The sequence below is a fragment of the Odocoileus virginianus genome, chromosome 6 (assembly GCF_023699985.2).
Source record: "Odocoileus virginianus isolate 20LAN1187 ecotype Illinois chromosome 6, Ovbor_1.2, whole genome shotgun sequence".
Classification (NCBI taxonomy): domain Eukaryota; kingdom Metazoa; phylum Chordata; class Mammalia; order Artiodactyla; family Cervidae; genus Odocoileus; species Odocoileus virginianus.
In genome coordinates, this window is record NC_069679.1 from 79,752,709 (window position 1) to 79,778,997 (window position 26,289).

Below are 26,289 nucleotides of genomic sequence, written 5' to 3' on the forward strand. Positions count from 1 at the left end.
CAAAGAAATTTCAGATCGAGTGACCGGTGTTGTGGGAGTTGCCACAATTTCATACACAAGCCTCTTAATTCTCACAGGAAGCTTTTCTGTGTCCCAGCTTCTTCTCTGTAGGCCCAGCAAAGGAAGACCGGCCATCCAGGGTCATAGGGAAAACTTCTCAGTGAACATAATTTCAGGGTCTTCGTAGTCACCTGTGGAATCTTGAATCTTCAGTTCAGTCGCTCGGTTGTGTCTGACTCTCTGCGACCCCATGGACTGCAGCATGCCAGGCCTCCTGTCCATCACCAACTCATGGAGCTAACTCAAACTCGTGTCCATTGAGTCGGTGATGCCATCCAACCATCTCATCCTCTGGCGTCCCCCTCTCCTCCTGCCTTCCATCTTGAATGGACTGTTATAATTGCTCTTTAGGGAAGATGAAGCAATTGTCATCCCTGTGAGAGGGCTTGGAAATAAAATTCCATACCCTCTTTAGGAAATTTTGTCCACCAGTGGGTAAAATGTTGGCATGCTTGAACCTTGACCTTTATGAAAAGTGAGTCTTTTAAAGTGGTCCATAATGTGAATGGTAAGAAAGGTGTAAACGTCAGTCTCCACCCTGGGGTTTGAGGGAGAGTCCAGCTGTGTGGGCCACAGGAATGAAGGCAAGGCTGAGTTTCTCTTCTGAAGGTGCGGCACACTTGACATGGTGAATGTTTGCTTGCTTTATTATTCATTAGGCTAGAAAATGGCTTCCCAGGTGGCTCAGTGGCAAAGAATCCACCTGCCAAGCAGGAGACATGGGTTCGATCCCTGAGTCGGGAAGATCCCCTGGAGAAGGAAATGGCAGCCCACTGCAGTATTCTTGTCGGGAGAATCCCACAGACAGAGGAGCCTGGCTGGCTACAGTCCACGGGGTTGCAAAGAGTCAGACGCGACTTAGCGACTAAACAGCAGCAAAAGCAAGAGAAAATATCTAGGCAGGGAAACTTGTCTGTCTTGTTTTCTCTGTCTCAGTGCCCAGAACATCATGGGGTCCATAGAGATTCTCCATTCATATTTGTGGGAGGACTCAATGACGAGCAAATGAACTCAAGAGGCACCTGAAGCCCAAAGAAGTGAAAAGAGCAATCTCTAGGGAGTTACCATGTAACCATGGTAACACATAACCATGTTCAAAAGACTCAGAAGTGGTTCTGGAGTAGGGATGAGGACATCGGATTAAGGAAGTGAAGTCAGGTCTAGCAGGTCAAATGCACCCGAGGAGAGATGGAGAATGACAGGAAAGAGCTGTGTTCACATGTCCAGGAAGGAGAAGGGGGTGCGGAGGTGCAGGCTGCTGGTGCCTGGTGGGGTCCATGGGCCTCAAAAAGGCTGAACAGATGGTGTGAACTCCAGCATTTTGGTTTTGGTCTTCAACATGGCCTTACGGAAACAGTTTGTCTTATTCACTCTAAAATTCCCAGAGAAGCTCAAACATCCCTGGGTACCCATCTCTTCCACATTTATTTCAGAACAATGAGCTGTGCCTTACTTTGCACAGTTTGAGTGAAGCTGTTAGTGCCTTTGAAACATAACTGAACGGGGAGCCAATGTTTATGAAGCCTCTACCCTGTGCTTCACCTCACTTTAGGTGTTTCTAGGGTGCCTCTGTGGCTTGGCATTTCCAACATTGAAAGTTACAATCTGTCTGGTACTGCCCAAGGTGCTTGACCTATATAACTCATTGAATTCTCACAATAGTCCTGCAGATTAGACACTCAATTCAGTTCAGTCACTCAGTCCTGTCTGACTCTTTGCGACCCTGTGAACTGCAGCACGCCAGGCCTCCTGTCCATCACCAACTCCCGGAGTTTACTCAAACTCATGTCCATTGATTCAGTGATGCCATCCAACCATTTCATCCTCTGTCATCCCCTTCTCCTGCCTTCAATCTTTCCCAGCATCAGGGTCTTTTCAAATGAGTCAGCTCTTCACATCAGGTGGCCAAATTATTGCAGTTTCGGCATCATCAGTCCTTCCAATGAGATTAGAAATTACTAGCTGTATTTCAGGGGCTTCCCAGGTGGCGCTAATGGTAAGGAATCCAACTGCCAATGCAGGAGATACAGGAGATATGGCTTCAATCCCTGTGTTGGGAAGATCCCCTGGAGAAGAGAATGGCAACCCACTCCAGTATTCTTGCCTGGAGAATCCCATGGACCAAGGAGCCTGGCAGGCTACAATCCTTCGGGTGGCAAAGAGTTGGACATGACTGAGTACCAGCTATATTTTGCCAACGAACCTCTGAGGATTAAGAAGTTAAGTAACTTGCTTAAGATCATATAGGGAACAGGTGATGAAGGTGAAATTTGAACTCCAATTTACTTTATTTCCAAGTACATATTAATAAGAGCACTACAGTCCTGAGGCTGGAAAAGATTGAGGACAGGAGAAGGGGGCGACAGAGGATGAGATGGTTGGATGGCATCACCGACTCAATGGACATGAGTTTGAACAAACTCTGGGAGATGGTGAAGGTCAGGGAAGCCTGGCGTGGTGCTGCAGTCCATGGGGTCCCAGAGAGTCAGACACGACTGAGCAACTGAAGAACAACAGCAACAACAACAGCCCATCGGAGGGACCAGTAGAGGGAGCAGAGCCCAGAACTCGTTGTAACCACGAATTTACAGCAATACGTCAAAGCTGCACTGTCCTTACAGGGAACTAAATCCTGCCTCTACGTGAGTCTTCCGTGCTTCTGCACATTCTTATTTGATGATCTTATTTATTTTATTTTTTACTTTCATGCCCACAGCTTGTTAGCACTTTTCCCCCACCCAAAGAGAAAGTGGTTTAAAGGATTTTAAAAACTGAATTATATCCAAGGCTTGGCTTCTTTGGCAGGCTTGCTTCTGTAGCACAAAAGCAGCTTAATGTCAGCTTGACAACTTGATAAGTCTAGTGCCAAGTTTTACAATGGAAAAAGCCACACTGGATTCAAGATTCAGTATGCTACTTTGAGAAGCAAGACAGAATGACCTCATGGCTCTGCCCTCAATCTGTGTTGGGGGGCAAAGGATCCCTTAGTGGTCAAGTTAGCATTCAGTGAGATAGACAGGCCGACAGGTGACCACTCATGCAGGGCTGCCCAGCACTGCAGAGCCCCCCGGTGCCCTGGGTCATGTCCCCTTAGCTACCTTCGCTTTCAGCTGTGTTTGCAGGGGATTGTTCCCTGTGAGCGCCGCTTCTTTCATGCTAAGAGTGCCCTGCTTGAAATTCCAGCCATGTGTTTCCACTTTCTGTCCTAGTGACAAGGAGCCCACTCAGCGTGCTCAAGCGCAGCTGGGAAGTGTGTGTGTGTGTGTGTGTGTGTGTGTTGAGGAGACTTTCTGTGTGGTTCTCAGAGGGTCCCAGTGTACTGAAGTGTGGTGACCTCAGTGGTGTTCCCCTCCATTGTCTTCTCTATCTTTTTCTCACTTCCCCCACCCTCTCATTTCTGTTTCCTGGGATTATCTTCCTAATAAGTTGTTACACCAAGTTCTTGCCCGAGGCTTTGCTTGGGAAACCCAAAGTGAGATTAACAAAGTAGATCTGAAGTGGAATTTTTAGCACTGCCAGAGGGAGGCACTTTCTTAGCAACTCATTCTAACCAAACTCACATGACACTAATGTATAGACTGCAGTGAAAGACACTAATTTATGAAGATGACTATACTACCAGGTGGACCAGAATACTCAGATCTACTGGACACGGCACACTCTTTGCTTCTGGACAGAGTGAGTGCTAAACTGATATTCCTGCTCTTTGACCCTTTTTCTGTAACATCCATGCAGGTAACTTCTACTCTGTCAAGGCGTTTCTCCCTTGTGTGTCTTTTGCCTGCAACTTTCTTCTCTTACATACAGCAAAGGTTCCATTTGATTTTCAAAATCTGTTTAGTAATCTTGAGAGTGCATCTTGAGTTTACACTTCTCCGGGACTCACTTGACTGAATCTTCTTGTGCGAATAGAAATCTCCTGGTGCTTCCCCTCCTTCAGGATGTCCCTGGGGGCTCAGATGGTAAAGAATCTGCCTGCAAAGCAGGAGACCCAGGTTCGATCCCTGGGTCGGGAAGATCCCCTGGAGAAGGGAAGGGCTACCCACTCCAGTATTCTTGCCTGGAGAATCCCCATGGACAGAGGAGCCTGGCGGGCTACAGTCCATGGGGTCACAGAGAGTCGGACACGACTGAGCAGCTAACACTTTCAGTTTCACTACCTCCCTCAACCACCTTCTGTTGGTGGAGTGAGAATATGGAAAAAGACGGAAAAAGGAGAAGAGTATGGGGAAAAACATGAGTGTCTTTCTGTTTAAAGCTCAGTACACAAGATGATATCCACAATGATGCCCTGTAGCATCTTAAACCATTTCATTATTCTCTGTAAAAGCTTAGATAGGGTATTATTCCCAAACAGTTAAATATGTTTGCAACTCAAAGATTTGTCGCTCATTTGTAACTGAGGCACATGCCCTGGTAAGTTTGGATAAGCATGTGTAACCTGTATTTCTTGAAAATTCATCTTGCAGAAGAAAGCCATTGCTGGCTTACGCTGTGTAAGTTCCTAGCTCCTACTTCCCTCTGTTCTTACTGCCATAACCCATTTTGATCTCTTCCTTCCCCTGGACCATATCAAGAGCTTCCAGGCAGTCTCTTTGATTACAGTGATTCCTCTAATCCAATAGCCCCCAATCTTTTTGGCCCCAGGGACCGGTTTTGCAAAAGACAGTTTCTTCTCCCTGAGTGGGGAGAAGGGGGATGGTTTGGGGATGATTCAAGCGTGTTACTTTTATCATGCCCTTTATTTCTTTTATTATTACATCAGTTCCACCTCAGATCATCAGGCATTAGATCCTGGAGGCTGGGAACCCCTGCTCTAATCCATCCTTAACAATAATGCCAGGCAGACCTTTCTATTTCTATCATTCTATCTGACTGTGTCACAGTCCTGCTTAAAGCCCGCTGATGGTTCTGGGTGGATATAACTGATGCTTGTAGCATTTTCACTTTTCCTCTCCTCACATGAACATTTGAGCAAAGTTTTGCTTCCGCCTTGAATCCAGACTTGGCCACACCATTTGCTTTGCCATCCCTGGTCACCTCTGGGTAAAAGCACCAGCTATGGATTGTCCCCTCCAAATTCATATGTTGAAGCCCTGACCCTTCATGTGACAGCGTCTGGAGATAGGGTCTTCAGTTCAGTTCAGTTGCTCAGTCATGACTGACTCTTTGCGACCCCATGGACCGCAGCATGCTAGGCCTCCCTGTCCATCACCAACTCCCGGAGTTTACTCAAACTCATGTCCATGGAGTTGGTGATGCCATCCAACCATCTCATTCTCTGTCATCCCCTTCTCCTCCTGCCCTCAATCTTTCTCATCATCAGGGTCTTTTCAGATGAGTCAGCTCTCCGCATCAGGTGGCCACAGTATAGGAGTTTCAGCTTCAGCATCAGTCCTTCCAGTGAACACTCAGGACTGATCTCCTTTAGGATGGACTGGTTGGATCTCTTTGCAGTCCAAGGGACTCTCAAGAGTCTTCTCCAACACCACAGTTCAAAAGCATCAATTCTTCAGTGCTCAGCTTTCTTTATAGTCCGAATTTCACACCCACACATGACTACTAGAAAAATCACAGCCTTAACTAGACAGACCTTTGTTGGCAAAGTAATGTCTCTGCTTTTTAATATGCTGTCTGTGTTGGTCATAACTTTCCTTCCAAGGAGGTAATTAAAGTTAAGTCCTTATTTAACTGTGAGGGGTGGGGTCCTAATCCTATGAGACTGTGCCTTTATAAGGAGAAGAAGAGATCTTTCTCTCTCTCTGTCTCTCTCTTCCTGCCACGTGAGGACTTGGTGAGAAGGTGGGTGTCTTCAAGTCAGGAAGAGTGCTCTCACCAGAATCTGACCCATTAGTACCCTGGTCTCGAACTTCATGTCTTTAGGACTGTGAGAAAATAAATTTCTGTTGCTTGAGCCACTTAGTGTATGTTGTTCTGTTACGGCAACTCGACTCTTCTAATAAACTCTGAAGCTTTGTCTTGGCATAGCAGCATCGTTATGTGATGGAACTTTCATAGACTGAGTTTCTGGTTGTGGTCAACAGAATAATGAACCACCAAATAAGTCTACACCATATTCCCTGGATCCTGTGCAGGTATTACCTTATATAGCAAAAGGGACTTTGCAGATGTGCTTAAGGTCTTGGGCTTTGAGATATGGAGATTACCCAGGACTTATCTGGGTGGACCCAAACTAATCATGAGTCCTTAAAAGTGAAGAACTTTCTAGCCTTGAAAGTGTTAGTCATTCAGTCTTACAGAATAATAGTGCTCAACTCTTTGCAACATCCTGGACTGTAGCCGGCCGGGTTCCTCTGTCCATGGAATTCTCTGGGCAAGAACACTGGAGTGGGTAGCCATTCTCTTCTCCCTAGTCCTCTGGAAGGGGATCTTTCAGACCCAGGGATTGAACACAGGTTTCCTGTGTTGCAGGCAGATTCTTTACTGTCTGAGCCACCAGGAAAACCCTAATCAATCAGAGGGAATCACTCTCTTAGCAGCTCACTCTAACCAAACTCACATGACACTCATGTCTAAACCATAATGACATAGTAATGTGTGAAGATGACCATGCTACCAAGTGGACCGGCTGATTCTAGCTATGGTCAGACAGAAATGTTATTCTGTAAGAACGGTCAGATAGATGCCTTGAAGATACAGGAAGGAAGCCATGGACCAAGGGATTTAGGCAGCTTCTAGAATCTGGAAAAGGCTAGGAAGTAGGTATTTCTCTAGAACCTCCAGAAAGAGATGCAGCATTGTGTACATTTTGATTTTTGGCCAGTGAGACCTGTGTTGATTTCTGAACTACAGAATCATGAGAAAATCAATTCAAGTTGTCACAAGCTCCTCAGCTTGTAGTGACTTGTTACAGCAGCAGATTTTTTAATTTATATTTCTAATGTATTGATATGATAGATTGTATAAATGGCCACACATCCTTCCTTTCTTGCATCCATATCTCTACTAGATGACCTTGTAGATTCTCCTAGAGGTGGAGACTCTATCATTCTCTTTGCCTTCAAGTTGAATTGATCATTCCTTCCCTTTCTGAATGGGAGTGATTACTGAGATTATCTGGTCTTTGTTTCCCTGCTGTGAGTTAAATGTGTGTCTGTGATAACGGGAAGATGGGGTGGTGGTTCCGTCAACTTAACATTTTTAGTTCCCAGGCATCTGGCTCAGTGGGAGCTGTGTGTCAGGATCTGATGTAAAAACTAATGTCACCCCTCCCTCCCTTTCAATAAAGAAGACTACTAAAGGTTTCCAGTGTCCTCAGCTTTGAGCTCCATGCTATGATTGGCTGGGTCCCTAGAGTACTTTAAAAAGGGGAAGGGGTTCTGGGGCGGCTGTGTCCTTCCCACTCTTTAACGAACTCTGAGTTCAGGGGAAGGGAAGAACCATCAGTGGATAAAGTTGGTAAGGCAGGATATGGAGCAAGGAGCAGGCCGAGACCAGGGCTCTGTGGGAAGAAGTAGAGAATATTGGAGCATGTGCTGGGCATTGGATGGCCCTCAGACTTATGTTGTGAAAAGCCAACGTCAGGCCCCTAAAGGGCACACTGTCAGAAGGGAAAAGAGTGTTCAGAGCCACTAGACAGGGAGGGGACGAGTGGATGCTTTGATTCAAAACAATAGAGGTTTGGTGCTTCTGGAGTTGGCTTAAATATCACCCCATGCACCATGCTCTCAGAAGACAGTAATAAACTGTAGCATTGCGAAATAAGTGCTTTTTTGATCATCCTAAGCTATGTGAGGGGAAAAGTTATGCTTTGAATCTGCTTTTTAGAAAAGTAGATTGGTATAGAAATATGCTTTATGAAAATCTTAAACTCGGTAAAGCAAAAATAAAACAAACTTGTATGGATTTAAAGAAGAGAGTTTCATTTATCTGGAACATTCCTTTATAGAGAAAAGATTCCTTTTCTCTGATGATTTATTCATTCACTAGATCAGGGATGGGCAACATCTGTCCTGTGGACCAAATCGATCAACACCCACTTGTTCATCCAGTGCTGTGGCTACTTCGGGGTACAGTGCAAAGAGCAGCAGGATGGCTGAGTAATTGTAACTGAGGCCACCTGAACTGCCAGCCCCAGATATTTACTCTGTGGCCCTTGACAGGAAGTTTGCTGACCCCTGCCTCAGACGGTTATGGTGCCTCTCCACTGTACCTTCTATTTTGCTCCACATGGGCCAAAAGTCCTACTTGCTGCCCATCTCTCAGCAGCCCCCATCGTAAAAGCCCTCATTTTTTGTTATTTGTCGTTTCGTCACTAAGTCGTGTCTGACTCTTTTGTGAGCCCATGGACTGTAGCTCACCAGGCTCCTCTGTCCATGGGATTCTCTAGGCAAGAATACTGGAGTGGGTTGCCATGCCCTCCTCCAGGGGATCTTCCTGACCCAGGGATTGAACCTGTGTCTCCTGCATTGGCAGGCGGATTCTCTATCTTCTGAGTCAGCGGGGAGGCCCAGAATTCTTCTTGGGACATGTTTAGAAAAAGCTGCCTACAAAAGAAGGGCAGTGAGCTCTCATCTGCAACAGGATGGAGGGCATAGAACAGACCCGTGGGCTCACGTTGGCTTGGATTTGGGTGCTAATTCTGGGCAGTCCATGGCCTGACTGGTCTTCATGTGAAAAGTGAAAGTGTTAGTCGCTCAGTTGTGTCTGACTCTTTGTGATCCCATGGACTGTAGCCTGCCAGGCTCCTCTGTCCATGGGATTCTCTAGGCAAGAATACTGGAGTGGGTACTATTCCCTTCTCCTGGGGATCTTCCTGACCCAGGGATTGAACCCGTGACTCCTGCAGCTCCTGCATTGGCAGGCAGATTCTTTACCCTCTGCACCACCAGGGAAGCCCCAGAGCATCCTCCAAAATGAGCATTCCTGAAAAGCTGGCCCGTGGACTGGGGGAGGCGGGGAGTGACTGGCTGGCCCCCCTTGCAGAGGCAGCTGTGGTCAGTGGGGGCCCCCACTGAGAGCGCAGGAGAAAGTGTGAATGGGAAATCGCTGGAGGACTGAGTGCTAGGAAATGGGCTCTCGAGGCTGCTAAGCTTGCTAATATTTGTTTGTAAAGAATGGCCCGAACCCCATTTCCAAGTTAAATATTCCACTGAGATTTTGCCTTTGTTTCTGAGTGACATGCCGCTGTTTAAATGGGCTTCTTCAGGTCATCTTGATTCTTAAAGGAGGTTGTCCAGCACGCCTCACTTGTCCTAAGGGATTCCACTCTCCCTAAGGTGAGGGAGGTAACACTTTTCAAAGGAAACTCTGACCTAAGCAATAAGCAATAATAACTATAACAACTGCCTATAAGAATTTGCTCTGGAAGATACATAACAGCTGGAGAAGTTGACCTCTAACCTTATCCAATCCTTATCTCCCAGAAATACCCCATGCAGGGAATGAATAAACATGCAAAGAAAATCAGTTATATACACACATGCAAAACAAACCCATAATTAAGAAAAAAATAACAGCTTTCAGCACCAAGCAGCTTTTTGTTGTAGACCCTAATTTTTGCCTGAAAGACCAGTACAATACTTTATAAGAAAACAAAGCACTTCTCTTAACCTTTGGTAAGTGCCTAATTAGGAGTATCATGTGAAAGATGGGGCTGTGCTCTGCTCACAGAAGTCATGTCTTTTGAGGGTTTGGAATTACAACAAGCTGGTTGAGAGATGCTAATTAGAAATGCAGCAGCCGGGGCTGAGAATAGCTAAGCTTTCCAGAAATTATTCAAGCTAGAGGGAGTGATCTCGTTTTGTCCAGTTCCAGGAGCATTCTCATTTGAGATAGAAAATAGCAATGATGGAGGCAACCAGTGTATTGTATCTAAGACGGAATCAGCCTGTGACCTTTGTGAGGGGAAAATCCCCTGCTTCCCTGTCTCTGGTCACAGTTCTCAAGCAGCTGTTTGAAGCATCTGGAGATTTCTCTCAGAGATGCCTGCCAGGCATTTGCCCTTTGGTTACTCTCCTACTGTTTATTTATTTTTTGTACAACTCCTTGGGTTAACAACCTGGTTAAGTTTTACCCATGGTTAATGCATTACCCATGAATGCAAAAAGCTACACTTATATACATGTAAACTGACTTCCCTGGGGGCTCAGATGATAAAGCGTCTGCCTACAATGCCGGAGACCCAGGTTCAATCCCTGGGTTGGGAAGATCCTCTGGAGAAGGAAATGGCACCCCACTCCAGTACTCTTGCCTGGAAAATCCCATGGACGGAGGAGTGTGGTGGGCTACAGTCCATGGAGTGGCAAAGAGTTGGACACAACTGAGCGACTTCACTCATATACATGTAAGAAAAGTATATGAATATAGCTTCTTTGTAAGTAACTATTCCCCCCCCACCACCACCCATGTTTCCCTAGTACCTAGCATGAATTCTGTAAGTAGTAGGAACTGGATACATAATTTGGTGAATAAATGAATGAGTTTCTCCATTTAACGTGATATCGTTTCTAGTAGTAGTAGTAGTTTCGTCGCTAAGTCGTGTCCAACTCTTGCGACCCCATGGACAGTAGCCCGCCAGGCTCCTCTGTCCGTGGGATTCTCCAGGCAAGAACACTGGAGTGGGTTGCCATTTCTTTCTCCAGGGGATCATCCTGACCTAGGACTTGAACTCGGGTCTCCTGCACTGCAGGCAGATTCTTTACCAACTGAGCTATGAGGGAAGCCCATGTTAGTTTCTACTGTATGGCAAAATGAATCAGCCGTACATATACAACTATCCCCTCCCCTTTGGACTTCCTTCCTATTCAGGTCACCACCTTCTGGCACTTTCTGTAGCAATTTTTGCACTTCAGGACTTTCTGTCATTCATTGACTCATTCAAAGACATTCTTTTTTTCCATTTATTTTTATTAGTTGGAGGCTAATTACTTTACAACATTGCAGTGGTTTTTGTCATACATTGACATGAATCAGCCATGGATTTACATGTATTCCCCATCCTGGTCCCCCCTTCCACCTCCCTCTCCACCTGATCCCTCTGGGTCTTCCCAGTGCACCAGGCCCGAGCACTTGTCTCATGCATCCAACCTGGGCTGGTGATCTGTTTCACTATAGATAATATACATGTTTTGATGCTGTTCTCTTGAAACATCCCACCCTCGCCTTCTCCCACAGAGTCCACAAGTCTGTTCTATACATGTGAGTCTCTTTTTCTGTTTTGCATATAGGGTTATCATTACCATCTTTCTAAATTCCATATGTATGTGTTAGTATACTGTAATGGTCTTTATCTTTCTGGCTTACTTCGCTCTGTATAATGGGCTCCAGTTTCATCCATCTCATTAGAACTGATTCAAATGAATTCTTTTTAATGGCTGAGTAATATTCCATGGTGTATATGTACCACAGCTTCCTCATCCATTCGTCTGCTGATGGGCATCTAGGTTGCTTCCATGTCCTGGCTATTATAAACAGTGCTGCGATGAACATTGGGGTGCACGTGTCTCTTTCAGATCTGGTTTCCTCGGTGTGTATGCCCAGAAGTGGGATTGCTGGGTCATATGGCAGTTCTATTTCCAGCTTTTTAAGAAATCTCCACACTGTTTTCCATAGTGGCTGCACTAATTTGCATTCCCACCAACAGTGTAAGAGGGTTCCGTTTTCTCCACACCCTCTCCAGCATTTATTGCTTGTAGACTTTTGGATAGCAGCCATCCTGACTGGCGTGTAATGGTACCTCATTGTGGTTTTGATTTGCATTTCTCTGATAATGAGTGATGTTGAGCATCTTTTCATGTGTATTTTAGCCATCTGTATGTCTTCCTTGGAGAAATGTCTGTTTAGTTCTTTGGCCCACTTTTTGATTGGGTCATTTATTTTTCTGGAGTTGAGCTGGAGGAGTTGCTTGTATATTTTTGAGATTAATCCTTTGTCTGTTGCTTCGTTTGCTATTATTTTCTCCCAATCTGAGGGCTGTCTTTTCACCAAAGACATTTGTTTTATTTATTTATTTTTTCTATTTGTTTTAAATTGAAACTCTTTAGTATCTTGACAGTGTTTGATTCATCTCTTGAAGGAGATGAAGTGCTGCCGTTTACTGTTCTTTTGACTCTGGGCGGGTTATTAAACACGGCCTCAGTGTCCCTGTCTGCCAACTGTCGGCCAATAGTGATAGATTCTAGGTCACAGGGTTGAATATTTTAACCTGTCCAACGACAAGTGCTCAACACATACTAAAAGCAAGCAAGTAGGGACTTTCCCGGTGGTCCAGTGGTGAAGATTCCGTGGTCCCACAGCAGGGGGCGCAGGTTCCATCCCTGGTTGGGGAACTAAGATTCCACACGACACGGGGTGCAGCCAAAAAAATAAATAAATGCACTTTAAAAAAGCAAAAACCAAAACCAAACATCAAAAACAAAAGATAATAATGGTATGATTCTAATTTTGGAGGACAGAAAGAATCTGACATTTCACAGCAGCGGCACAACGTTCGATCGATATTTGTTGGATTGGCTTTATCTCACACGGCAGCAAGAGGTTTCGATACGGTGCACAAAATAACTCTGGGGTTGGTATTTCTCCTTAGCGTCATCACAACAAGCTGCCCAGCTGATTGGAGCCCTAAGTCTTTGATTCGAGGGGCTTAACCTTTGCTTTCTTTTCTCAGAGCCTCCAATTCAGGCGCTTAGCTTTCTACCTCCCATTGAATCTCAGAGGACGAGTTGGTTTCGGCTGGCCGCTGGCTCCTGATCTTTGGAGAAAGGCTTTTTATAGATCTCTGCACTTAGAAAGCAACTGTACAGAACCCTGGCCGAGAAGAGTTGTACAAACTCTCAATGAAAAGAAGCCGGTGTCCCTGGGCTTATTGCTAGGGTAATAAAGGAAGGAAGTCCAGTGGGATTATGAAGGATCTCGTTATTAGGATCACAAAGTTCTTTCATAAACGATTTAGAGTATATTCGCACATTTAAAAGAAACTATCTCTTTCCAAATTGCCTTCCTCAGTCCTATGTTAATGCGAATGCAGATGTCAATTTTGCAGACTGCCTCTAATATGTTCATAGTCGAGGTGTGAGCAGAGTGTCTCCCTTTCTGATAGGTAATATGTTGTTCACTGCTTAAATCCAATATCTTTATTAAAAAATGTATGCAAGATGCACAAAACATGTACTTTATCAAGGGTGAAACAGATCACCAGCCCAGGTTGGATGCGTGAGACAAGTGCTCGGGGCTGGTGCACTGGAAAGACCCAGATGGATGGGGTGGAGAGGGAGGTGGGAGGGGGGATCGGGATGGGGAATACATGTAAATCCATGGCTGATTCATGTCAATGTATGGCAAAAATCACTACAATATTGTAAAGTAATTAGCCTCCAACTAATAAAAATAAATGAAAAAAAAAATGTGTGTAAGATGCAGTCAGTGCTGTGATGGGCACGTACCCCACGCAGGTTAGCATATTTTTGGAAGCTCCAGGCAATGGGGAGTGGGGCTGGAGATGGAAAGATTCTAGAGTGTTCTTGTGTCTTATCCAGGGAGGGAACTTTCCATTTTAGGTGATGGGGAACTGCTAACAGTTTTTAATCAGAGGTGGGTGTGTGGGTGGAGTTTGCTTTTGGGCCTTGGTGCTGGTTGCGTAGACTTGAGCCTTCTCAGTGAGCTAGGAAATGTGTCAGCTTGGCATTCTTTCAACTGCCAAAACAGAAAACCCAGCTGGTGGTGGCTTAGGCCATTAGCTCTCCTCACTCCCTGCATTAAATAAGAAGTCTGGAATTAAGAAGCTTTTTGACATTTGTTGATGGTATCAAGGCTCTCTCTTGACCTTTTGGCCTTTCCCTTGGGCTGCAGTCTCTGTTCAAGGAAGAAGTGGAGACAGATTGGCACCAGATGTATCCTTCCATTTTACTGGGGGATCCAAAGCTTCCCTGGAAGCCCCAGTAGACTTAAGCTTGCGTCTTATTGACCAAAGCTCAGTAATATGGTTAACTAATTGCATGGGAATATGTGGAAAAGGAGGAAAATGAGAACCAAGTGAGTATTTGGAGTGGTCAGACTCTATCATAGAAGTGGGAAATGGAGAAAAATGTTGAGAAAGCTACAGACAGCCTACTCTGTCTGCTATGGTAAGCTGTGCAATGTCCTTTAAGAAAATTCTTTTTATTGTTGATGTTTCAATCAACCAGAGTCAGCCTCTGTTGTTTTCCATAGAGGACCCTCTATGATAATGCAAAACTAGGCATCTAATATAAAAAAACATGGAGTGCTTCTGGAATTAAGTTGGTGCTAAAAAGTTGATTGACTTAGACAATGGAGCCTCCATTGAGTGAAATAAGGAGAACACTAAAGGTATATGGTTTATGTTGTTGTTCAGTTACTCAGTTTTGTCCAGTTCTTTGCAACCCCGCTGACTGCAGCACACTAGGCTTCCCAGTCCTTCACTATCTCCCGGAGTTTGCTCAAACTCATGTCCATTGAATATGTGATGTCATCCAACCATCTCATTGTCTGTTGTCCCCTTCTCTCCCTCCCTTCAGTCTTTCCCTGAATCAGGGTCTTTTCCAATGAGTTGGCTGTTTGCATCAGGTGGCCAAAGTATTGGAGCTTCAGCTTCAGCATCAGTCCTTCCAATGAATATTCAGGACTAATTTCCTTTAGAATTGACTGGTTTGATGTCCTTGCTGTCCAGGGACTCTCAAGAGTCTTCTCCAACACCACAGTTCAAAAGCATCAGTTCTTCAGTGCTCATCCTTCCTTATGGTTCAACTCTTCAATCCGTACCTGACTACTGGAAAAACCATAGCTTTGACTATATGGACATTTGTTGGCAAAGTAATGTCTCTGCTTTTTAATATACTGTCTAGGTTGGTTGTAGCTTTTCTTCCAAGGAGCAAGCATCTTTTAATTTTTGGTTGCAGTCACCATCTGCAGTGATTTTGAAGCCCAAGAAAGTAAAGTCACTGTTTCCTTTGTTTCCACATCTATTTGCCATGAAGTGATGGGACCGGATGCCATGATCTTCATTTTTTGAATGTTAAGTTTTAAGCCAGCTTTTTCACTGTCCTCTTTCGCCTTCATCAAATCTTTAATTCTCTTCACCTTCTGCCATAAGGATGGTGTCAGCTGCATATCTGAGGTTATTGATGTTTCTCCCGGCAATCTTGATTCCAGCTTGAGTTTCATCCAGCTCAGCATTACTTTATTTACTGTATCCTCTTCTTAAAAAGAGAAGTGGGTTGACACAGTCGAATCTCTCATTGGTAAAATTTGTGGCAAAGGTATATATATACACACACACACATATACTAGCTGTGTATATAGATGAACTAGAACTTGGTTTGTTTAGGGAATGTATATTGCCCCTCTCCTGGCCTGCTTCCCCCACCCCTGCGGGCCCTGGATTGTGGTCAGTCATTCTGAAATCCATGTTCCCTTGATCGCACATGCAAATATATTTTCCCCACCCATGCACCCATGTGGTATTTTTAGACTTGGTCCCTGGTCTATGCAGAAATAGACTTTTTGTTTCTTCTTGTAGGAGGTCAGAGTGTATCTTTCCTTTCCTTTTTAGCTTCTGGGCTGTGTTAAAGATATTTTTGAACTGGGGGAATCTCCCTTTGCCTATATCAGGTGCCATGGTCACCTCTTCCACCTTCTGGTTAGCTTTTCCTGGGACATTCATAGGTCATTTTGAATTTTCAGTATTTTTATGGTTGTTTTGAGAAGGGAACTCCAGCTTGACTTTGCATAGGCCTTGTTCCATATATAATAGAATTAAGTTTTCATTAAGGCAGTCAATGAGGTTGACTAAGTGATGATTTAGTGAATCAACTACAGTATAAATTCTTTAAAATGCAATCCTTCATCACTGACTTTTTTTTCTTTTATTACTTTTTGCTTTGGGGAAAAATGTTTTTAAAGTTGACAATAAGAAAACCCTCTCTTGGGGTCATCTTAGAAAATGTCAATGTCCTCACACTGTCAGTTACTGTTTTCTACCTAAGTGCCTTTCCGTGCATGCCTTCTGTGCCGGCTAACTTCTGCTCCTCTCTTAAGGCACTGGTTGGTATCACCTCCTCCAGGAAGACTTTCCTGGTTCTCTAAGTTTAGATATTCATCCTTTGGAGGGGAGGACCCTCGTTTTATTTATCTTTTTATTCCATATAGCCAGAACAGAACCAGACACATGTTAGTTTCTCAGTGCTTGCTGGTTGAATGAAAGGGTGAGTCAGTATTAGAGGACTTAATAGCTAATTGGTATTAGTTTTGATGAATGGGAGGAAGAAAGTGCGTGCTGAAGAAAGAGAGAAATAGAGGGAGTTCCAAGTCACTCCTAGAGTCTGAGAGGACCAGGGAAGAGGAGTGAGGAGAGGTCGAAGTACAGACAGTGTCTCTCCATCCAGCTCATATTGCTTTAGATACAGGAGTATAAGCGGTTTTACCTGGCAGTCATGATGGGAGATTTCTTCACTAGTCTCCAACTCTAGAATTTTTCTTGTCTCCTTGCCACACCCTCCAATTATTCAGATCTGCAAAGGCCTCGCTCCCCTAGCAAAGTCTTTCAAACCATGGTTTCCAATTTCCCGTGCCCTGATGGGAAAGCTGTTCCTTTCCATTTCTCTCTCTTCAATTTTAATAGCTCTGGAAAGAAGCTATGATGCTGGTATCTCTCTACCCTCTTTAATCTTCTGGGTTGTCAGGCCAATGAAATAGCTGGATCTATGCTATATACCGAATGCTTCTATGTCGCTTCAGAAGCAAAAAGGCTATTTAGCAGTTTAGAGGCACACAGACACGGTTTATGATTAAGCTGGCTCATCTGGTGGATTCACATACTTTGTACCTTGAAGGGCAATAGTCATTCACTGCTACAGTGGTGCAATATTGAAATGTATTGCAAGAGATCTCATCCTTCCAGGCTCCTGAACTATTCTGAGCTTCTCTCTCTCCCTGCATGGCCCCCAACTTTGTCCATAGTCAGCTGCCTTTTTCATGTTGGCTGGTGTAAGGACTCTGAAGCATTTCAGCCTTCTTAATGCATCTTTTCCCAGCTTGAACCAGCTGTCCTTCTTTGTGGCTGCATTTTGATGCTTTAGATGATTTTCTATATTCTGATTTGAAAAGTGCTCTTCTGTTCTTGGGAGTAAGGTGGTATTTGGAAATCTGATGAATAAACAGACTCAAGTTTCCTCTTCCCATCAGAAGGAGGAAGAAAATTCTTCCCTCCCATATTTCTGTAATTTTTTCCTGCAGAAGGGAAGTTAAATCTTTCCCTCCTCTGCCTGCCATATCCTCTTCCTTGTTTGGAAAGGGCAGTGGGTTAGTGGTTCCTGGCTGAAACAGAACTGCCCCACTGATGAGAAAATGACAGTCAAACTCAATTTTCTAATTTTAGACTGAAAATCAAGCAGCTTTTAAATTTTGAAAGATCTCATGTCATTTATTTCAAGAGCGATGTGTTATTTAGTACTTGGCCTAAACTGGGCCAACCTATTGGAGTGTTTTGTGATCATCATGCTGCCTGGGGTTCCAGAATTGCTGCTGGGGCTTTATAAAATGGCTGCCCTTTTCTCCTTGGGGATTGTGAAAATGTACAAAGAAAATCACTGTGGTTGGGAAAATCTGCTTTATTATTCAGAAAGCACTGCTGCTCGCTTCTGTGGGAGTGTTTCCCAGGGATAGTCTTAATTATTGATGGCTAAATTCTCATTACTTTATGGAAGTTGAACTTTTAAGGGGAACAAGCGGGAACTTTCCTTTGCTAATTGGCAGTACACAACGTCTTCCTCACAGCTCTGTGCTGTGTGCTAAGTCACTGAGTCGAATCTGACTCTTTGTGAACCCATGGTCTGTAGCCCGCCAGGCTCCTCTGTCCATAGCGATTCTCCAGGCAAGAACACTGGAGTGGGTTGCCATGCCCTCCTCCAGGGGATCTTCCCGACTCGGGGATCGAACCCATGTCTCTTAGGTCTCCTGCATTGGCAGGTGGGTTCTTTACCACTAGCGCCACCTAGGAAGCCCCCGCATCCATAGATGAAGTTATTGGCAGAAAACAGAGGTTAGAAAGTGTGGAGAGAGGAGAGGAGAAGGGGAGGAAAGAAGAAGGGGACATAGGTGAGGAGAATATAAGCTGACTTCATGTCTGGAATCCTTTGAGACCCTTCCTAGCTTTAGTAAGAACTAACACTACTTATCTCTTTCATGTTTAAGTGTGTAACAGAGAGACAAATCCTTGTGGGGGAAAAAAACAACAACAACACCGCTGCCTTCTGTTAGGATGTTTCTCTTTGTAGGAGAAGTGTCTTTGTTCTGCTGGATCCTTGGTGGGCTTGAATATGAAATCTGAATATGAAGAGATAGCCAAGTCCGGAGGTTGAGGGGTTGAGAGCAGGGGTTGAGACTTGCTCTCCAAAGTGCTTGGAGGAAATACTAGAGTTGAGGGTGTGGAGTAGGGTCTTGAAGAGACAACATGTGGAAAGGGGTGGAAGTGGACAGAGAGCAATAAAGTCTTTGCGGTGACCCAGGAGGGGAGTCTTACAGGTTGAAGTGCCTCTTGACAACCTCCTATTGTTGTTCAGTTGCTAAGTCATGTCTGGCTCTTCATGACCCCATGGATAGCAGCATGCCAGGCCTCCCTGTTCTTCAGTATCACCTGGAGTTTGCCCAAGACCATGTCCATTGATTCGGTTGTTTGTTGTGCAATACCATTTTGGCAAAAGTTGACTTACACAAACAGCTCTTAAGTCACCCTCCTAGTGGTGGGTTTTTTAAGGGTCTTTTAGTCTAATGCTTAATGTGATGTTTGTATTATTGTGATATAATCCCCTTTCCCAGAGAGTTCTTTGTGTAAGTCAACTTTTGTCAAAATGGTGTCGTGGAACAAACAGCACTCAAACCTCAGAGACGTACAACAGAAATTTTTCTTTTTCATTCGTGGGTCTCTGGGGTTGACTGCAGTGGTTGTGCTACAGGCTGCAGGTCTCTCCCTGTGGGTTTTATTTTGGGGGCCACCAAGCTTCAGTCTTCAGAAAAGCCCTCTCTGGGCATGGTCACCACTCATGTGCAGTGCCCTGAAGTAGGGTTTTTATTTTCTTCTTTGTTTACTTATTTATTAATAGAATAAGGGAAAGGGGTGAGTTGTAAATCATGTTGCCTCCATATAAATCAGGATGACATGATACTGGAAATCATTCAACAGCAGTAGAAGCACAAAGCCAGGTGACCAAGACTATGGAAGTTGTCCCACATCTATGTCTAATCATTTGCAGAAATCTTGTGCTTGTAGAATAGTTGGCCTTTCTCCACCCACACCATCCACACTCTGAGCATTCACACTGATCCTTTTTTTTTTTTAAGGGGCAAGAAATTTTAATTTACATCTCTGTTACATGTGAGCTTTGAGACCAGTAAAATTATTCACTCTGATCCTACCTATAAAAAAACCAGCCCACATTCTTTTTTTTTTTTTCCAATAGAGTTTATTTAAAAAAAAATTTTTTTTTATAGGCTAATTACTTTACATCATTACAGTAGTTTTTGTCATACATTGAAATGAATCAGCCATGGATTTACATGTATTCCCCATCCCAGTCCCCCCTCCCACCTCAGCCCACATTCTTGAGCCCATCTCGTTTTATACAATCATTTTTGTTTTCCAAATAAAAAGTCACCTTATTGGTTCTCAGACAATCATCCTACTAGAACCTTTGGATGAGTTAGTTTTCTATCCAGGTTTTCAGTGTCACCTCTGCCTACATGGTTTGCCCGGTGAAGAATCCACCTGCTATGCAAGAGACCCAGGAGATGCAGGTTTGATCCCTGGGTTAGGAAGATCCCCTGGAGAAGGAAATGGCAATCCACTCCAGTATTCTTGCCTGGGAAATCCCATGGACAGAGGGGCCTGGCGGGCTACCGTCCATGAGGTCGCAAAGAGTCAGACACAACTGAGTGACTAAGCACACATGTCTCTATAAATATATCTGTCGAGGAAAGGGAGAGAATTCTTTTTTTTTTTTTTTATTATTGCTAATTGTTGTGAACTATTGAATCTGAAAGTTCAACTCCTGTGTTTTCATGCTTGTTTTACAGGCTCCACTAGGGGACTCAAGAAAAAAATGAAAACAAAGTGCAAATCCACAGTGCAGTGTATGTCTCATTCCTACCAGCTTTCTGTGGCTTCCTAAGTACAAAGTAGTTCTTTTTTAGATTAGAACATTTGCAAGTTGGCAGTTTTTGATAAGTGTATCATCCATACAGTCATTTTTAGACAACTCACCAGCATAATCATTTCTTTTCCCCAAATGGAAGCTTATTTTCTGTTTCATTTCCTTTTTCTTTTTTGCAGAATAATCCTTTGCCTGATCTGAGAAAGAGAAAAAGGAAAACACTAATATTCTTTTTCTCCACAATGAGGCAGGGACAAAAAGAGAGTAAAGTATATTTTTTAAAAAAGAAGGATGAGGTTAAAGTTCCACTCAGTCCCTCGAGTGGATCACTACTGTCTTGAAGGGTCTCCCTGAGTAGTTCATCTCTGCATAGCCTTGCTATTTCCCATGTCCCTTTCTTACTTTTCCTATGTAGAGAAAGGGGTGGGGGAAACAATTTCAGTCATTTGTCCTCATTATTGACCCCTTCTCCCCTATTGCTGACTCTTCTGGGGCTGCCTGCTCACAAGCGTGGACTTTTCTTTTCTGCTGTTACTCTTTCAGAGGAGAGTTGTGTATTGAAGACATTGTATTAGGTTCTGGTTGGTTAGAATTGAGTCAACCAACTGAGTATACTATTAATAGAAAACTACTTTACCAATTAGCTTTTAAATCTGAGGGTTCCTTATTCATACTGTAAACCGTTCCTTGTTCACACTGTAACCAACCTGGGTTCTTGGACTCTAATCAACAGAAATTGTTAAGAGGCCAGAAGACAAATTCAGGCAAGGACAACTTACTGGGACTGGTGTTGCAGCCCAAGGGAGGAAAAACAAGCAACTGGTTTCCTTGCTGGCTCCCTGATGGGGAATAAGGGAGGCCTGTGGCAAGCTGGTCCCTTGAACGAGGCGAGGGTAGGGGTGGATGGTGGATTGGCTGAAGGGCTGGCTTGGGTGGTCTACCCACCCCTTTGGTGGTACAGCGGGTGCAGCAGTCACGTGCAGTTTCTTTCATTTGCTCCCGGCATCTCAGAAGTGACGGTTTGGATTTTGGCCTTTTTGTATCTTTTTGTTCAGAAATTTGCCCAAGTGCACATGCATGTAGTTATTTTTAGCCCCTTGTTGTTTCTTTGTATTCTGCCACTGGAGGAGATGGTTGTCCAGGTGCAAGCCCGGTGGTAAACGGTCCCAGGTCCCCGCCTATCTCAATACAAACAGAATTTTAAAGCCACAAGAAATTTAGAGGTTGTCTATTCCTACCACTTTGTTTTATAGATGAAGTTCCAGAGAAATTGAAGGCTTTCCTAAGGTCAGACAACCAGTTATCGGTCGGACTGGGACCAGTGCCCAGGTGTCTTAATTCCATTCTTTCCATTACATTTGATTTAATTCTAGAGTTTAGATTACAATGAAAGGCACAGACGTATTAAAGTTAATCATTAGCCCCTAAAGTGGCAGATTGAGTTTTAATAGAGAGAATGCTAACATTCTCTGTAGGGAAAATAAGGAGGCAATTGGGAGAGAGTAAAGCTGCTCAAGAATAAAACAGCTTCCCAGCCTCTCACTTTTGTTGGAAATCTATCTAACAAGAAAGTTTATTCCCAGGCAGGCAAATATAAAGAAAAGGGGTTTGACACAAGAGCAGAGAGTGACTGGCATAACTCAGCTGGAAAAATTTTCCCTGTATCATTCTGGGAGTCTCCAGAACAAAGAAACCCAATGTCACTAACAAAGGAAGGAGGATTGGAAAGGACTCCAGTGTTTTTACACTTAAAACGTATCCTCTCTTCTTTCTAGGTTTACACATATGATTTTGGAGGTAGAAATTTCTTACAAAACAATACAACAATATAGTCTCTTCTTTTTATTCCTGTAACAATAATGCTGAATTAAAAAAAAACAAACAAACTCGAATCTTCAAAAAGACCACAGTACCTTTCAGATATTTTTGAGTTGCTTGACTGCTTCTTCCTTGCAAGGACCCCCCTGTTTAGCTCAGCTCTGCGTCGACTTTTAATTTTTTTCCCCGCATTTCCTTTTCTCAATTTATTTTTAAAATTTATTTTTAATTGGAAGATAATTACTTTACAGTATTGTGTTGGTTTTTGCCATACATAAACATGAATCGGTCGTAGGTACATGTATGCCCCCTCCTTCTTGAGTCTTCCTCCCACCCCCCCAACCCCATCCCACCCCATCCCATGCACCCTCCACATTTCTTTCTCATGGCAGCCTTTTCTAATGGTGAGAAGGGGCTGGGAAAAGGGATTTCTGTGATTTTCCTTATAACTTCCTTGGAAATCAGGGGTAGTAATTGAGAACCAATAGTTGTGAGTACAGGTGATGAAGCAGGAGTTGGGAAGATATGAAAATATTGATTGTTAGGGGCTTAATTATTCTCCCAAAGGAAGAAAACATACTGCTCCCCCCAGTTGAGGAAATTATATACAGTTGAGTGGTCAAATTGGTGGAAGGGGAAGAGGTAGCATGAGTAGTCACAGGTAAATCTGGAGATAGAGGCAGAAGTTGACATTTCTAGACATCATTGGAGGAAAGGTGCCTTTCCCCGCTGCAAGACCCACAGTAACGGTGCCCAAGTAGAGACCTTCCAGGGAGATGCCCCTCCATCACCAAACCTGCCTCTTCCCTCCTGCCTTTGCCACCTCCTTCCCTTGCTGGCTTCTTTCCTTCTGTCCTTCATTGTATCTTTATCTCTAAGACTGTTAAATATGTTTTTTTAATGTTTATAGGCCATTTTGATTTTATTTTAAATAGTATTTAAATTTTAATAATAATATCAGCATCAATATTGGCTACATTAAAAATTTTTTTTTTTTAAGTATAGTTGATTGACAGTGTTGTGTTAGCTTCGAGGGCACAGCACAGTGATTCGCTTTCAGAGTCTTTTCCCATATATTTCATTACAAAACATGAGTATGGTTCCCTGTACTTGTTGGTTTATTTTATATATAACAGTATATCATCTTAACCCTAACCTCCTATGTTAACCCTTCCCCATCCCTTTCCCCTTTGGTAACCACAAATTTGTCTTCTGTATCTGTGGATCCATTTCTGTTTTGTAAATAAGTTCATTTTTTAAAAATTTAGATTCCACATATAAGTGCTATCATATGGAATTTGTCTTGGGCTTCCCAGGTGGTACTAGTGGTAAAGAACCCACCTGTCAATGCAGGAGATGTAAGAGATGTGGGTTTGATTCCTGGGTTGGGAAAACCCCCTGAAGGAGGGCACAGAAAGGCACTCCAGTATTCTTGCCTGGAGAATCCCGTGGACAGAGGAGCCTGGCGGTCTATTAGTCTATAGGATCACAAAGAGCCAGACATGACTGAAATGACTTAGACACATGCAGTTTATTTCACTTAGTTTAATCATCTCTTAGCCCATCCATGTTGCTAATAATCTCTCAGCCCATCCATTATTTCATTCCTTTCAATTATTGACTATGCCAAAGACTTTGACTGTATGGATCACAATAAACTGTGGAAAATTCTTCAAGAGATGGGAATACCAGACTATCTGACCTGCCTCTTGAGAAACCTGTATGCAGGTCAGGAAGCAACAGAACTGGACATGGAACATCAGACTGGTTGAAATAGGAAAAGGAGTACGTCAAGGCTGTATATTATCACCCTGCTTATTTAACTTATATGCAGAGTACATCATGAGAAATGCTGGGCTGGAAGAAGCACAAGCTGGAATCAAGATTGCTGGGAGAAATATCAATAACCTCAGATATGCAGATGACACCACCCTTGTGGCAGAAAGTGAAGAAGAACTAAAGAGCCTCTTGATGAAAGTGAAAGAGGAGCGTGAAAAAGTTGGCTTAAAGCTCAACATTCAGAAAACTAAGATCATGGTATCCGGTCCCATCATTTCATGGCAAATAGATGGGAAACAGTGGAAACAGTGGCTGACTTTAGTTTTTCTGGGATCTAAAATCACCGCAGATAGTGATTGTGGCCATGAAATTAAAAGACGCTTACTCCTTGGAAGGAAAGTTATGACCAACCGAGATAGCATATTAAAAAGCAAAGACATTACTTTGTCAACAAAGGTCTGTCTAGGCAAGGCTATGGTTTTTCCAGTGGTCATGTATGGATGTGAGAGTTGGACTGTAAATAAAGCTGAATGCCAAAGAATTGATGCTTTTGAATTGTGGTGTTGGAGAAGATTCTTGAAAGTCCCTTGGACTGCAAGGAGATCCAACCAGTCCATCCTAAAGGAGACCAGTCCTGGGTGTTCATTGGTAGGACTGATGTTGAAGCTGAAACTCCAATACTTTGGTCACCTGATGCAAAGAGCTGACTCATTGAAAAAGACCCTGATGCTGGGAAAGATTGAGGGCAGGAGGAGAAGGGGACGACAGAGGATAAGATGGTTGGATGGCATCACCAACTCAATGAACATGGGTTTGGGTGGATTCCAGGAGTTGATGATGGACAGGGAGGCCTGGCGTGCTGTGGTTCATGGGGTCACAAAGAGTCGGACACAACTGAGCGACTGAACTGAACTGAACTGAATGGTTGAATAATATTCCATTGTGTGTCTATGTGTATGCTGTTTACTGAGCATATCTGTAATATCTTTCTATGCATTTAATCATCATCACAAGACAATATATAACTGTGTATGTGTGTGCTCAGTCGCTCAGTCGTGTCCGACTTTCTGTGGCCCCGTGAACTGCCAGGCTTCTCTGTCTGTGGAATTTTCCAGGCAAGAAACCTGGAGCTGGGTGCCATTTCCTACTCCCATGAAATCTTCCCAACCTGGGGTCGAACCTGTGCCTCTTGTGCTCCTGCATTGGCAGGTGGATTCTTTATTACTAGCGCCACCTCGGAATCCATAACTGTGGTTTCCTCCACTTTTGAAATGAGGAAATAGAAGTTAGAGAGGTTAAATAACTTATGTCGTTTCTGTCAAAGAGACGTTAATTGGAAGAGCATTCATTGGAACATATGCTTCCCCCATTTGAATGTCTGTTTTCTTGACTTCATTATGTTATCAATATCATGTTATTATGTTATCAGCTGACCCCCCATACCATCTCCAAAATTCCTGGAACTCACATCTCTCCCCCCTCTTTAATTTCCACATGTGGCATGAGTTTTTAGCAAAGAATCTCACCCTGGGAATGTATTTAGCTTTAATAATAGAGATGGGGCTACACTCATGACTGGGTCTATGTGTCAGGGGTTTGCTGTGCAAAGCAAGAGATGCTTTGGCCAGTTGGAGTGTAAGGCTTCAGAAGCTTTGTTAGAGAAAGTATGGAAGACATGAATGCATTCACTGTACTCCACAGACAGTTATTGTTTGTGAGTCTGTAGCCTTCAGAAAAGAAACGATTCCACTTGAAAACAAAACCACCCAAACAGTCCTCCCCGTTCTTACTTCCAAGTGTTTGTTAACTGAGTTTTATTTCAAAATACTTGTTTTTTTTTTTTTTTAATGGAGAAGAATCTCAGTGTCAAGGGGTCCTGGATCAACACCTCTGATGGAAGCTCAATCTTTATTCTCAGCAAGGGAGTAAAACTCTAGGCTAAAGAATTTAATTCCCACCCCATCTGCCTTCCACTCCTCTCTCCCCCTCCAGCCCCACCATCTAAGTGTTTTTGCCCAGAAGGCAGGGATGAGACAGACTTGCAGGTAGCCAGGGTGAACTGTTTAGTAAAAACTCTGCTTGGTGGACAAAGTGTTCTTTTTTCTCTTTGTCAGTCTAGTGAAAAGAGAAGTACACGAAGAGAAACATGCCTCTCCTGCTCCCCCAGTAACCGATTCCTATGCCTTGGACTGCTGTGATTACGTCTGGGGGTCTCTCTAGCATGCCACAGGTCCTGTGTTTGATCTCCCGTTACCGGGAACCTGCACCCTCCCAGCAGCAGGCGTTTGGTCAGTCCTGAAATGTTTGGTTTGTTATGACATTTGGCAGTGATTGATATACAGGAAAGAGGATAGCGACAAAACTCATCAAATTTAATTTTATTTCAGATTCTAGATGAAATTTTACTCCTGAATTCCAGAGGGTTAGAGGGCCAGAGCTAGTTCCCTTGCCTGCTGGTCTTTGTGGAAAGCATAGTAATTAAGATTGTTGGTGTTTAATCACTAAGTCG